Raw genomic sequence first — 12,639 nt, 5'->3', positions numbered from 1 at the left:
TGGCTTTGTATGTGGCTGAACCGTATGAAATTGTTGACATTTAACTGGTTTTGATGTAAAAAATGGCAATTTCATAGGGCTCAACTAATGATGCTTTTTTTCTCTGCCTTGAATGTTCACCCTTCCTACCTGTCAAAACATCAAGACTCAGCTTAAACGTCCGCTCCCTTGGGAGGTAATCACTGGCCAAACTAGGCTGAAGAAGACGTCCTGCCCCGTGCTCCCTTCCCACTCTGTCAGGACTCTGCCACGGTGCTGTGTTTCAGTTATGCATGCATACTTGTCTCCGCCACTAGAGTAGGGGGGACTTGAGGGTAGAACCTAGGACTTAATTTTCTCTACATCTTTACTTCTAGTACAACATTTAATTAGGAGTTAGTAAATATTCGTTGAATGAATAAATACTCTTCTGAATTTGTTATACAAAGGAGTTGATAAGTTTGTTGGTTAAAAATGGGACAAGGGTTGTTATTATGATTTAATATATTGTAGAATGCCTCTTTCTTCTTTTTACAATACTTTCTCTATTTTACTTCTTACTGGCTATGCCTTTGTTCTTACCAGATGGATTTAATACAGCTATGAAAGGAAAGATTCTACACTCCCAGAGCACATGGTCAAAATGAGCCCTGTGACACGTACGTAACCCACATGAAAGCAGATGTATAACGTTCAATCAGTAAAACTCTGGCAGGCAGCAAGCAGACATAGGCATCAGCCACCAGGTAAATGATTCCTAAGAAAATCCCAAGATTGTTTCTTGTAACATTCAAACCAAAATTGTTTTCTACCCACCAAAAGCCATGAGCATCAATGAAACCTCTCTCTGAAAATGCATGGGAGACATCCATAGAAACTGCAAATTGTTCAGGAGGCATTTTGTAGCAGACATTTTTGCAGAGCCTGTTTATGTTGAAAGAAGTTGCACTGCCAGCATGTTATAAATTTGTGGAATTAGTGATTAAGAAAAGAAAAGCCCAAGAGTAACTGAAATAGAAGAGACGAAGCTTGTTATTTTAAAGACTGTACTTGATATATGACTGGAATATTAGATATTCAAAAAGTATGATTTTAGACTGAGACTGTTAATGTTCCAGTTTCTCAGTCATCTCTGATAATGGGAAGATGTCTACCTAGCTTGGACTAATTGAGATACAGACAGGATGTGCAAATCAAAAGCAGATCAGGAGGAGACCCAGGAAGGACCAGGATCACAGCAGGGCTTAGATACTGGAAGGACTCAAACCAGGACTAGGGCAGAGATTCTGCCCCAGTCCCCCCCACACATTAGTGAAAGAAACTGGATATTAATATCAGAATCATAGTTTCTGATGCTTACATATCACTAGTTGCTAAAATTGATAAAAGTAAGTTGGAAAATTATACACAGTCAATTCCTTAGTTGTGTTCAGTCACTTATTCTCAATTAATGTTTCTGTGGTTGTCATAAAACCACTGTCACACACAACTGAGAATAGATTCTTAAACAAAGGAGATGCATACGTCATTTAAAAACACTATCCCGGTGGACAAAGTGAGCATCCCCGGTGTCTTCGCTTGGGATGCTGTAATGAAATAACATAGATGGGGGTGACTTAAAAAACAGACATTTATTCCTCTCAGTTCTGGAGGCTGGGAAGTCTGAGATCACAGGTCCAGCACGGTCAGGTTCTGGGGAGTGCTATTTCTCTCACTTGCAGACAGCTGCCTCCTCGCTGTGTCCTCACATGGGAGAGAGCGAGAGCAACACGAGAGAGGGAGAGAGAGCACACGCGCGCAAGAGCTCTGCTCTCTTCTTATATGGGCACTAATCTCATTGTGAAGAATCTACCCTAATGTCCTCCCCCGAACCTGATTACCTCCCCCCAGCCCCAGATATCACTGTAGGGTAGGGCTTCACCATATGCATTTTGAGGGGGACACGAATGTCCAGCCCTTAACTTTAGGTCAGTAGCACTTCTCATAGTGCAGTGCCAGAACAGAACCACATCCAGTTTGGGTGTGGTATCCTTTGTTAATACATAAACCTCTTTCTAAAAAACATAGCTGAAGAAGGTTATTTAAATCTGTCACATAAACTAAACGTAAAATATAAGCTTAATCATTTGACTTCTGTGAGTATATATTTCATTTGAAGCAAGATGATCTGGTTCATTTTATCCAAAAGCACAGACAAATGTCATACTAAAATGGAGTTCTATGACATGCACATACGGGTTTCATACAGTGACCTGAGGCTTCATGTCCTTGAATCTCAAGATAAATAAAATCCTGGAAGAGACAAAAGAATGCCAGATACAAATGCCAGGTTAGCTATGCTGTCCTTTGGCTTTCAAGGCAGAAGCCTCACCCTTGGCTAGCTTGTGAATATTCTACCCTAAGCTTCATTTTTGGTCCAGAGCTTTTGGCCAGCATCGGTCTTTGTGGCTCCCCTGCTGCACTGTCTCCTTGGTATTCTTGGCAGCTGCCTTAGGTGGAGAGGTGAGCACCAGAATAAAGTGAAGGACAAAAGCCTGCTTGCTATGCTTCGGCATCAGTATTAAAGTTAGTTTAGCATTCTTCAGTCCAAATATCCTGTCCTCATCTCACCACACAACACACACCCCATCCCATATTTTCAAGGTCTTTCTGGATCTGAAAATGTTCAGAGATGTGTGCTTAGTTGACAAAAGCACATCAAGACTATCAAATAAGAAGGCCCTCACAAAAACCTAGCCAAGCTGACATTTAGATGCTAGGCTGGTAAACAGTGCAACGTGTTGATTTTTATTTAGCTCCATATGATCCTGTAGAGACTCCTACGTGCTTTGGGATACATTAATATTTGTACGGAAGAGAAATATAATCTTTCCTTCCCCTCTCTCCCCCGCCAGTCTCTGGGTAAATACATTCTCTCTGAATATACGAGCAACAGACAGGAAATAGCATATGTCTTAGATGCTGTTATCAGCTTAAATGACAGAAAAATTTATAAACTCAATCCCAGGCTCATAGGCTTCTTAAAATTTGTTAGTAAGCTTTTTAGTTTGATTTTATTTGCAGCATGCACCTCAGTAATACCTCTCTACTTTTTCAGAGGGGATACTAAAAGATAAAAATATATTTTAATAAAGCTAAGAATTTTTTTATGATTGATTTATTTAAATCCTTACGAATTCTTCTAAAAGCAGTAAAAGAAGAGGATCTTAGGCTCAAGACAGAAAATCTACCCTTTGTTCTCCTGAATTTTATTCTATAGATCCCAATAGTGATAAACATGCCGGTACATTCCTGCCTCTCTGGTATCATCCTTCTGGCAGGGAGAGACAAAGGTGTGTACGTTTAACTCTGGTAATGGGTTCCTTCTGGACTGTCTTGGATCATGCATGTCCTAGCTTTCTCACATCAGCATGGATAACAGGGACTAGAAGGTAAAATGATTACATATTACGAGAAACTCAGCAGAAGGCTTCAAAATAAAACAGGCTAAATAACAACATATCCTAGAAGAGGAAAAAAAGGTAGACTTAAAGTAAAGGAAACAGAAAATAATTTACTTAAATGTAGAAAACACTTTGAAGGTTTCTCATTCCATCTCCCTAGTAAGTGCATCAAATGCTCGGCTTTTGCACCTAAACTGGAAAACCTATTCTCCTCCGTTTCCCAAATCCCCTCCCTTGTACCATTTTTATTCTGATCTTTTTCAAAGGTTTTAGATGCTTCTAGCCTAAGGAAAAGATAATTACTTACAAACAGAAAAAGAAAATTCATTATTTGGAATTCAAATATGCTGGAAAGTCAAGAATATATGGCATCTAACTCTCAAGTGGACTCAGGTTTTTATAGAAGCTGATATTTAAATTCAGTGAAAGCTACCCACCAGCAGCCTCAAAAAGAAATTGATCTTTGAAAAAATAATAGAGAATGCTATTAAGCTAAATCTGACTAGCAAAAAAATCCATAAGAGCAATCAAAGAAATTCACAGAAAGAAAAATGAACAATAAAAGACAAGGGAATTCTCCATGCAAAACCTAGAAATGAAAGATATTTTAAAAACATGATTTTATAATTCATTTGCCCTGTAGCAAGTATCAAAATTATGTGATAAGTCTTTAGAGACTGAATACAATATGACATTAATTTGTATGGAAAGAAATACGCATGTTTTGTGCTCCAAAAGACTTAACATAACCAAAGAAAAAAGCCAAAGATATGTACTTTTTTTTTTAAGTAGAGGGAGGTCAAATCCATTCTATGTGCCTAAAGATGTAAGTTCACCTTTAGTTATAGCCCAAAGGAGTGAATATTAATAGTTGTCACCTTTCTCTGATGAGAACAATATTTTGAATGACAAATAGATATTCATTAGATCATTTAATTATATGTGTGTCTTCCTAACTGCTTAATATTAGAGAAGTATGTGACCGAAATAATGGTTTGGGTTAGGTAACCTTGTACTTAAGGGTCTCTTTCTGTCCAATTACCAGGCAAGCTTTTCAGATGCACTCAAAGATTTAATGCACAAATCCCTTACGAGCTGTCTGGTAAAAGGTTGGGGTAGCACAAATAAACATGATAACATGACCTCGTTGCAGAAAATCAGGCTGGGATTCTAAGTGGATATGCTTATTTATCACTGTTGGATTGCTACAGTAAGACAAAAAATAAAGAAATATGAATATGTCATAAGTATATAGCAGAAAATGAAAATTAAAATTTAGTGTCATTATAACAAGGTGCTCATATATACCTTTATGATATCAAAGAAAGCATTTATTTCTCAGAAATCTCTACCTATATATAATTGCAGATACTCGATTTTAATAGACAAAGTTTACTTGCCTATATTCATTGGCATTTCCTTTGTAGTGATTACACGCTCCACTCTAAAGGTTTACTTTTCCCCATTTCATCATCTTAAGAACTAACAAATCCTATCTTTTTACAAATACTAATTTGATAAGTGGATTATCTGAAGAGAAAAAAGCCAGACAGAAATAATATTATATACCTAATATTACAGCCCCAAATGTATGACAAGTTCTTACCTTCCCAGTGAGAAGATTAAAAGAGGGGCTTAGGGTTTAATCAAAATATATTGAAGGGGATTAAATAATCAAAGATCCATTTATATATCTGACTTACAAGTTTATTTACACATGCATCTGTAAAATCATACATTATGTAATTATAAATGATATGTTAATTTGGAGTTAGTGTCTTTTTCTAATTAAATTTCATGAAAGAAACTATATTTAAGTATAACTGACTTACAATTTACATTAGTTTCTGATGTACAAATAGTGATTCAGTATTTTTATATATTACAAAATAATCACCATTTTAAATCTAGTTACCATGTGTCACTATACAAAGTTACTACAATATTATTGACTATATTCACTATGGTGTATATTATATCCCCATGACTCAGTGTCTTTTTCCGTATGACTTATATAGCATAATACTCTCTAGGTCCATAAATGTTATTGCAAATGGCAAGGTTTCATTCTTTTTTATGGCTGAGTAATATACCATTTATATATATATATATATGCACATATATAATATGTATACCATATCATATCTTTATCCATTCATCTATCTGTGGGCACTTAGGTTGCTTTCACAGTTGGCTATTGTAAATAATACTGCAGTGAACACTGGGGTGTGTGTATCTTTTTCAATTAGTGTTTTCATTTTCCTCAGATAAATAGCTTGGAGTGAAATTGCTGGATCGTATGCTAGTTCTATTTTTAGTTTTTTGAAGAAACTTCACACTGTTTTTCATAGTGGCTGCATCAATTTACATTCCCACCAACAGTGCACAAATGTTCCCTTTTCTCTACACCTTTGCTAACACTTTTTTATTGACTTTTTGACAATAGCCATTCTGGCAGGTGTGAGATGACATCTCGTTGTGGTTTTGATTTGCATGTCCCTGATGATTAGTCATGTTGAGCACATTTTTATGATTCTTTTGGCCATCTAAATGTCTCCTTTGCAGAAATGTCTGTTCAGGTCCTCTGCCCATTCTTTCATTGGGTTGTTTTCTGTTTTTGGTTTTTTGTTATTTAATTGTATAAGTTGTTTATACATTTTGGAAATCAACTCCTCATCAGATACACCGTTCGCAATATCTTCTCCCATTCAGTAGGTTGCCTTTTTGTTTTGTTGATGGTTTCCTTTGCTGTGCAGTTCTTTTTAGCTTGATGTAGTCTCATTTGCTTATTTTTGTGTTTGCTGCCCTTTCCTGAGGAGAGAGCTCCAGAAAAATACTGCTAAAATTATTGTCAAAGAACTTACTACTTATGTTTTCTTTTAAGAGTTTTATGGTTTCAGATCTTATATTTAAGTATTTAATCCATTTTGAGTTTACTTTTGTATGTGGTGTGGGAATTGTCTTGTTTGATTCTTTTGCATGCAGCTGTCCAGTTTTTCTAAAACCATTTATTGAAGAGATGTCTTTTCTTCACTGCATATTCTGGCACTCTTTGTCATAGACTAATTGTCCGTATAAGGGTGGCTTTATTCCTGGGCCTTCCATTCTGTTCTTGATCTATGTGTCTGTTTTTGTGCCAGTACCATATTGCTTTGATTACTACAGCTTTGTAGTATACTTTGAAATCAAGGAGCATAATACTTCCAGCTTAGTTCTTCTTTCTTAAGATAGCTTTGGCTATTTGGGGTCATTTGTAGTTCCATACAAATTTCATAATTATTTGTTCTAGTTCCATGAAAAATGCCATGGGTATTTTGTAAGGAATTGCATTGAATCTGTGGATTGCTTTGAGTAACATGGATATTTTAAGAATATTAATTCTTGCAACCCAGGAGCTCATAGTGTATTTCCATTTATTTGTGTCATCTTCAGTTTCCTTTATCAATTCCTTAGTTCTCAGAGTACATTTTTACCTCCTTTGTTAAATTTATTCATAGGTATTTTATTTGTTGATGCAATACTAAATGGAATTGTTTTCTTCATTTCTTTTTTATTGAAGTATAGTTGGTTTACAATGTTGTGTCAATTTCTAATGCACATGTTTCAGTCGTACATATACATACATATATTCCTTTTCATATACTTTTTCATTATAGGCTACTATAAGATATTGAATAAAGTTCCCTGTGCTACACAGTAGAAACTTGTTGTTTACATATAGTTCATTACTAGTGTATCTGTACTTATGCAACAGATTTCTGTGCATTAATTTTGTTTTCTGTAACTTTACTGAACTCTTTTATTAGTTCTAATAGTTTTTGGTGGAGTCTTTAGGGCATTCTATATACAGTCGTGTTGTCAGCAAACAGTAACAGTTTTACTTTTTCTCTTCCAGTTTGAATGCATTTTATTCCTTTTTCTTGTCTGGTTACCATGGTTAGAACTTCCAATACCATGTTGAATAAAAGTAATGAGATTGGCCACCCTTGTCTTGTCCTTGATCAATCTCAGTTGGTAACATCCCTTTTTTATTCCTTGGTAAGGGTCTAAAAAAATCCTAGAACAGATGCATTTTTCTAGTCTTACACGGACAATTTCATCCCAAAAGTCTCCAGAGAGGCATATAACATATAAAGGAATCCACCTTCATCCCTCTTGCTTTCATACACTTCACAATTTGCCATTGACACATTCATCATGCTGCGTCCATTCACTAAGAGGAAGAAGCCTTGATTAGCATTGGGCTGTAAGCACCTTCTAATTAACGTTGATGAGTTCACTCATATTGACGTGATCAGGCACTAGGAAATTTGTTTTATGCAGGACAGGAAGCTGCTTCTCACCCTTATATCATTCTATTATTACCAGGATTTTGGTAGGATACTTGTCTTAGAAGAGCTGGACACCTTCTACTCATTGTTCAAAGGTTTGGTGCTGTTTGAAGATTTTCTCCGATGGCATGGCATGGCCAGCCGGGTAAGGGCAGCGAGGCGGAGGGTCACTGCAGCTCCAGGCAGTGATGGTGACAGCTTGAACTGTCCACATTTTATGTTTTTTACATCATAACTACACATTTTTATTTTGTGTATCCCTTAACTACCTATTGTAGTTATAATTGACTGACTAATTTTGTCTTTTAACCTTCATATCTGCTTTTTGAGTTGCTGACCCACTGTCTTTACTATATATGTTGCCTTTTACCAGTGACTTTTTTTCTTTCATTTATTTTCTTATTTCTAGTGATGGCCTTTCTTTTCCACTTAAAGAAGACCCTTTAATATTTCACGTAAGGCTGATGCTGGTGATGAACACTTTTGGGGTTTGCTTGTCTGGGTAACTCTTTACCTCTCCTTCAATTCTAAATGATAATCTTTTCAGATAGAGTTGTAAATTTTATCCCTTTTAGCACTTTGAATATATTATACCACTCTTCTTTGGGCCTGCAAAGTTTCTGCTGAAATATCAGCTGATGTAACTAGTTTTCTTTTGCTGGCTTTAAAATTCTTTCTTTAAGTTTTTGCATTTTAATTATGATATGTCTTAGTATGGATTTCTTTAGGGTCACCTTGTTTTACACTCTGTGCTTCCTGGACCTGGACATCTGTTTCCTTCCTCGGGATAGGAAAGTTTTCAGCTGTTACTTCTTCAGATAAGTTTTCTGTCCCTCTCTCTCTTCTTATTCTGGGACCCCATTCATTTAAATGTTAATACACATGATGTCGTCACGAAAGTCCCTTAAACTGTCGTCATCTTAAATTTTTTTTCTTTTTGCTGTCCTGATTGGGTGATTTCCACTGTTGTGCCTTCCAGGTCACTGACTTGTTCTTCTGTAGCATCTAATCTGCTGTTGATTCCATCTAGTGTATTTTTCATTTTATTTTTCACCTCTGATTGGTTCTTCCTTATACTTTCATCTCTTTGTTGAAGGTCTCACTGTGTTCCTCCATTCTTCTGAGTTTGGTGCGCATCTTAATGACCATTACTTTGAACTCTGTTAATTAAATTACTTATCTCTGATTCATTTGTTTTTTTCTGGGTTTCTATCTTGTTCTTTTGTTTGGAACATATTCATCTGACTCTTCATTTTGTTTAACTTTCTGCATTTGTTTCTATGAATAAGGCAAAACAGGCGCCTCTCCTGGTTTTAATGGTGTGGTCTCTTGTAGGGGCATCTGACGTACAGACTGGATGTGTCAAGCGGTTTTAGCAGGCTGGATGAAGCTGAAGCGGGTGCAGGCTTGGGCTGCTCCAGGGAGCTCTGCACCAGAGCTGCCTTAGCAGGAAGGTTAGAGTTAGGGCAAGTGCAAGCATGGGGCAAGGGACACGTTGGAGTGGAGGCAGAGGGGCTTCAGCTGGTATGGGCTAGGGGCCTGGGGCATGCTAGGGCAGTCTTAACAGGCAGCCAAAGTGCCTAAACCATGTTCCCATCCTGTTACCCAGGTGGAGAAAGAATACCCCAAAAAAGGCATTTTCCAGGGCCTCTGACCCTGGAGAGAGTTCATGTAGTTCCCTGTCCTTTTGGCAGACACTCTAAGTTTAGTAAATGGATTTCCTTCACGTATAGTCTAAGTGCCCTTTAACCCATTGTTTTTTTTACCACACCCCACAGTGGATAAGTCCGCACACAGGCACCTCAGTGTTATCCCTCCCTACTGCAGATCACTGCATCAGGGCTGGGGTTCCTGTCGGTATTATGCCTCTGCCTCTCCTCTTGTTATTGTGCAGAAGCTGTTTAATCAGCCCTCAGTTCTTCTTTAGGAGGAATTGTTCTAGTAGGTGCAGATTCAGTGTGTCTGTGGGTGGAGTAAGTCCAAAGTCTTCCTATGCTGCCATCTTGAATCGCCCCCAGCTCTGACACTTGGAGCCAGATAACCCTACCATTATCTCACGTATACCAGCTTTGCCACTAATGTGTTGTGTGCCGTTGCATAGTGACTTGCTGCCCCCAAGTTTCAGCTCCCTAATATACAAATGGCAGTTAGAAGTAAACACCTTGTAGAGTTGTCCTGAGATTAAGCTGTCCTGAAGATCAAGTGCCTGATACATATCCTTTGCAGAGAAGTAGTCATCTTGTATTTGTGTCCTAACAGATTTCAACAAATTTATTGTGCATGTATTACCTGCCAGGCAATGTGCTTAGTATTAAAGATACAGTGGTGAACAGGCAGACCTATGGCTTACTCTTGTAGAGCTCAAAGTTTAGAGAAGAGACTTATTCAAATAATTGTGTGGCAGTTCTCCACATGGCAGTCTGGGCTTTTGACTCCATCCACCCAGAGGTCATCCTCAGCATTTTAGTTATGTCCATAAAAAGTGATCCAACTCTGCAATGGAGTTCAGGAATTAATGATTTCTGAGGAGTTCACGAGAAGGCAGAGAAGAGGACACACACTGTACACCATATGCCAGAAACACAAGAACATTTCCCCATTGATGTTTTTGTTCTCCCAAAGTTCCTCCTCATCTGCCAACCAGTCTTAATTCTTTTTCTTCTTTCTCCATCCATTGCACAGATATGGTTTTCCTCCCACTCTCAGCTTGTCCCCCACCCACCAAAAAGAAAAACAAAATATTGCTGTGAAATGAAAAGTGATGTGTTTATTGTACTTCAGAGAAGTACAGAAGAACTCTAGACTCGTAACCTGGAGACATGGATTCAAACCCCAGCTTTGACACCAAGTCATCAGACAATCTTGGTTAAGCCTTTCCACCTCTCCAAGCCTGTAATCCCAAAGCAGAATGCTGAACCAAATAAACTCTAAACTTCTTCTAAAGGTAAGTGGATAATTGTTATGATCCTGTTTCAACACAAATATTAAATGATACTAAATTTTTTAAATTCTATAGTTGAATTCAGTGCATAATTATTTATGTTTGGACAACCCTTCCTACTTCTACTCCTGCTCCCTTAGATTTAGCTTCATTAGCTCAGTTGCTTAACATTTTAACATCTATGTTTATCTGTAAGGTTTAGTTTTCTACAAAATCAGCTAAGCTTATTTTGGGTGAAAAAAAATAGCTATTGAATTCTTTCAGCATGCTAGTATTTCAAAGCAGCCAGCCAACAACTGCTATTTCCATTGTCTGTTTTTCACTTTTAAGCTAAGAAGAGTGAAATTTACTGATGTTTTCCCAACCCAAGCTTTCCTACTGTGCAAAATGAATAGTTAAGCAGAACATTAGCAGAACAGTTTCATTTCTAACTCTAGGAGTGAAGGCTTCCCACCACTGTCACACAGAAGGATGAACACTTAAAGACAATACATTTATTTAGTGGCTATGAACGTCTTTTGACTAGAAAAAGAAATAACAATCATCTGCAGTACTTTAAATAGCAAACATCTGTTTTTCCTAACATATTTCAAATACTTTGAATTTCCTGATTAGTTGTTATATGAGAACTGTATTTCTGAAAGACATAATGAGGCAGTTTAAAGATGAGTCTTAAATGATCTTCAAAGCAAAATGAAGAAAAACGCTCATGCTTTTGGTAAGGATGTTTAAAACAGATCCACTAAAAAAACTTCTTTCAACTATGTGCACTTACACCAAAAGTTCTATTAAATATTGCAAGTGAGGGAGGGTGATATATAAATGAATAAAGCATAGATAAATGAAAATACATCACTGTAGTCTAATAAAATGGCAACACAATCCATGATGCTATTAAGGAAGACTGCTTGAGCCAAACATGAAGATTTTAGAAGTAATGGTGTGAAGCATCTTTGTGAGCATTACACAAATGTGTGCATACATCATGGAGCAGTTTCCAGAAGTGTGAATGCAAACACATCTATGGGCAATTGCTCCAGGCTGAAGGTTGTAGATTTATTTTGGCCATATCAGCCTTTTTTCAGCAATTCACAATACAAAATGGAAAGGATCATTTATTTTTCTCATATAAGTTTATGAAAGGTGCATTGTATAAGTATTTCCAGGTGACTTATAAGTTTTATTTTTCATCCCATGTCTTTTCCTGCTCCATGGTTTAAAAAAAGAGTCGTCACTGGGGAGATAAGTATTCAAGTCAAATGCAACAACAATGGAAAAAATTTGGATTCTAGGAACAGTGAAAGGTAAGAGCCTCACCCTTTTTTTTAATCAGGCAAATATTTATTGAGTACCTATTACATACCAGACTCTGTAATAAGGAATGAGGATTCAGAGAAAGAAAAGTTTAAGGGGACTCACAATCTACTCATTGATAAAAACAGATAAACAAGCCAATTAAATATCTTTCATATGATCAGGGTCATAAATAGAGTATGCATAATGTATAACTTATTTACAGAACACAGACGAGAGACCAGTGGATTCTGCCAGAGAGTAACTAGGGCTAAGAGTTAGAAAGGGGGCACTTAGACTTGACCTCTATATGTGAGTAGAAGACAGAGAAGGGCATTGAAGACATATTTCTTCAAATTGTACAAATAATAAAATTTTAAGAGCCCGATGTATTTCCTTCAGGATCTCTCTTCAAATGCCTATGACTGCTCTGTACTTACTGATGAACTGATTTCCCAAATATACTATGCACACAGAACGCTAGTACAGCATGCTTTTATTTATATAGAGAAAGGGATAGAAGATACATAGATATATATTATGCATACACACACAAGTATATACTTTTAAATGCACACATTTATTTGAAAGGATGCACAAGGCATTGACAACACTTGCCATCTCTGAGGCAGGATTCTGAGGTACTAGGGAC

The 12,639-nt window shown here is 37.0% G+C and overlaps 1 protein-coding gene and 1 pseudogene across 2 annotated transcripts in view; both read right to left on the bottom strand.

The window, feature by feature from the left end:
- SLC44A5 (solute carrier family 44 member 5) overlaps positions 1-12,639 on the bottom strand; it is a 317,439-nt gene that overhangs the window by 98,363 nt on the left and 206,437 nt on the right. The gene's annotated exons all lie outside the window — the stretch shown is intronic.
- Positions 5,069-11,075, bottom strand: LOC141579696 (microtubule-associated protein 1 light chain 3 beta pseudogene; annotated as a pseudogene).

Source organism: Camelus bactrianus, chromosome 13 (assembly GCF_048773025.1).
Source record: "Camelus bactrianus isolate YW-2024 breed Bactrian camel chromosome 13, ASM4877302v1, whole genome shotgun sequence".
Taxonomy (NCBI): Eukaryota; Metazoa; Chordata; class Mammalia; order Artiodactyla; family Camelidae; genus Camelus; species Camelus bactrianus.
The sequence above is the reverse complement of the archived record's forward strand: the minus strand, read 5'-3'. Positions and strand labels throughout refer to the sequence as shown.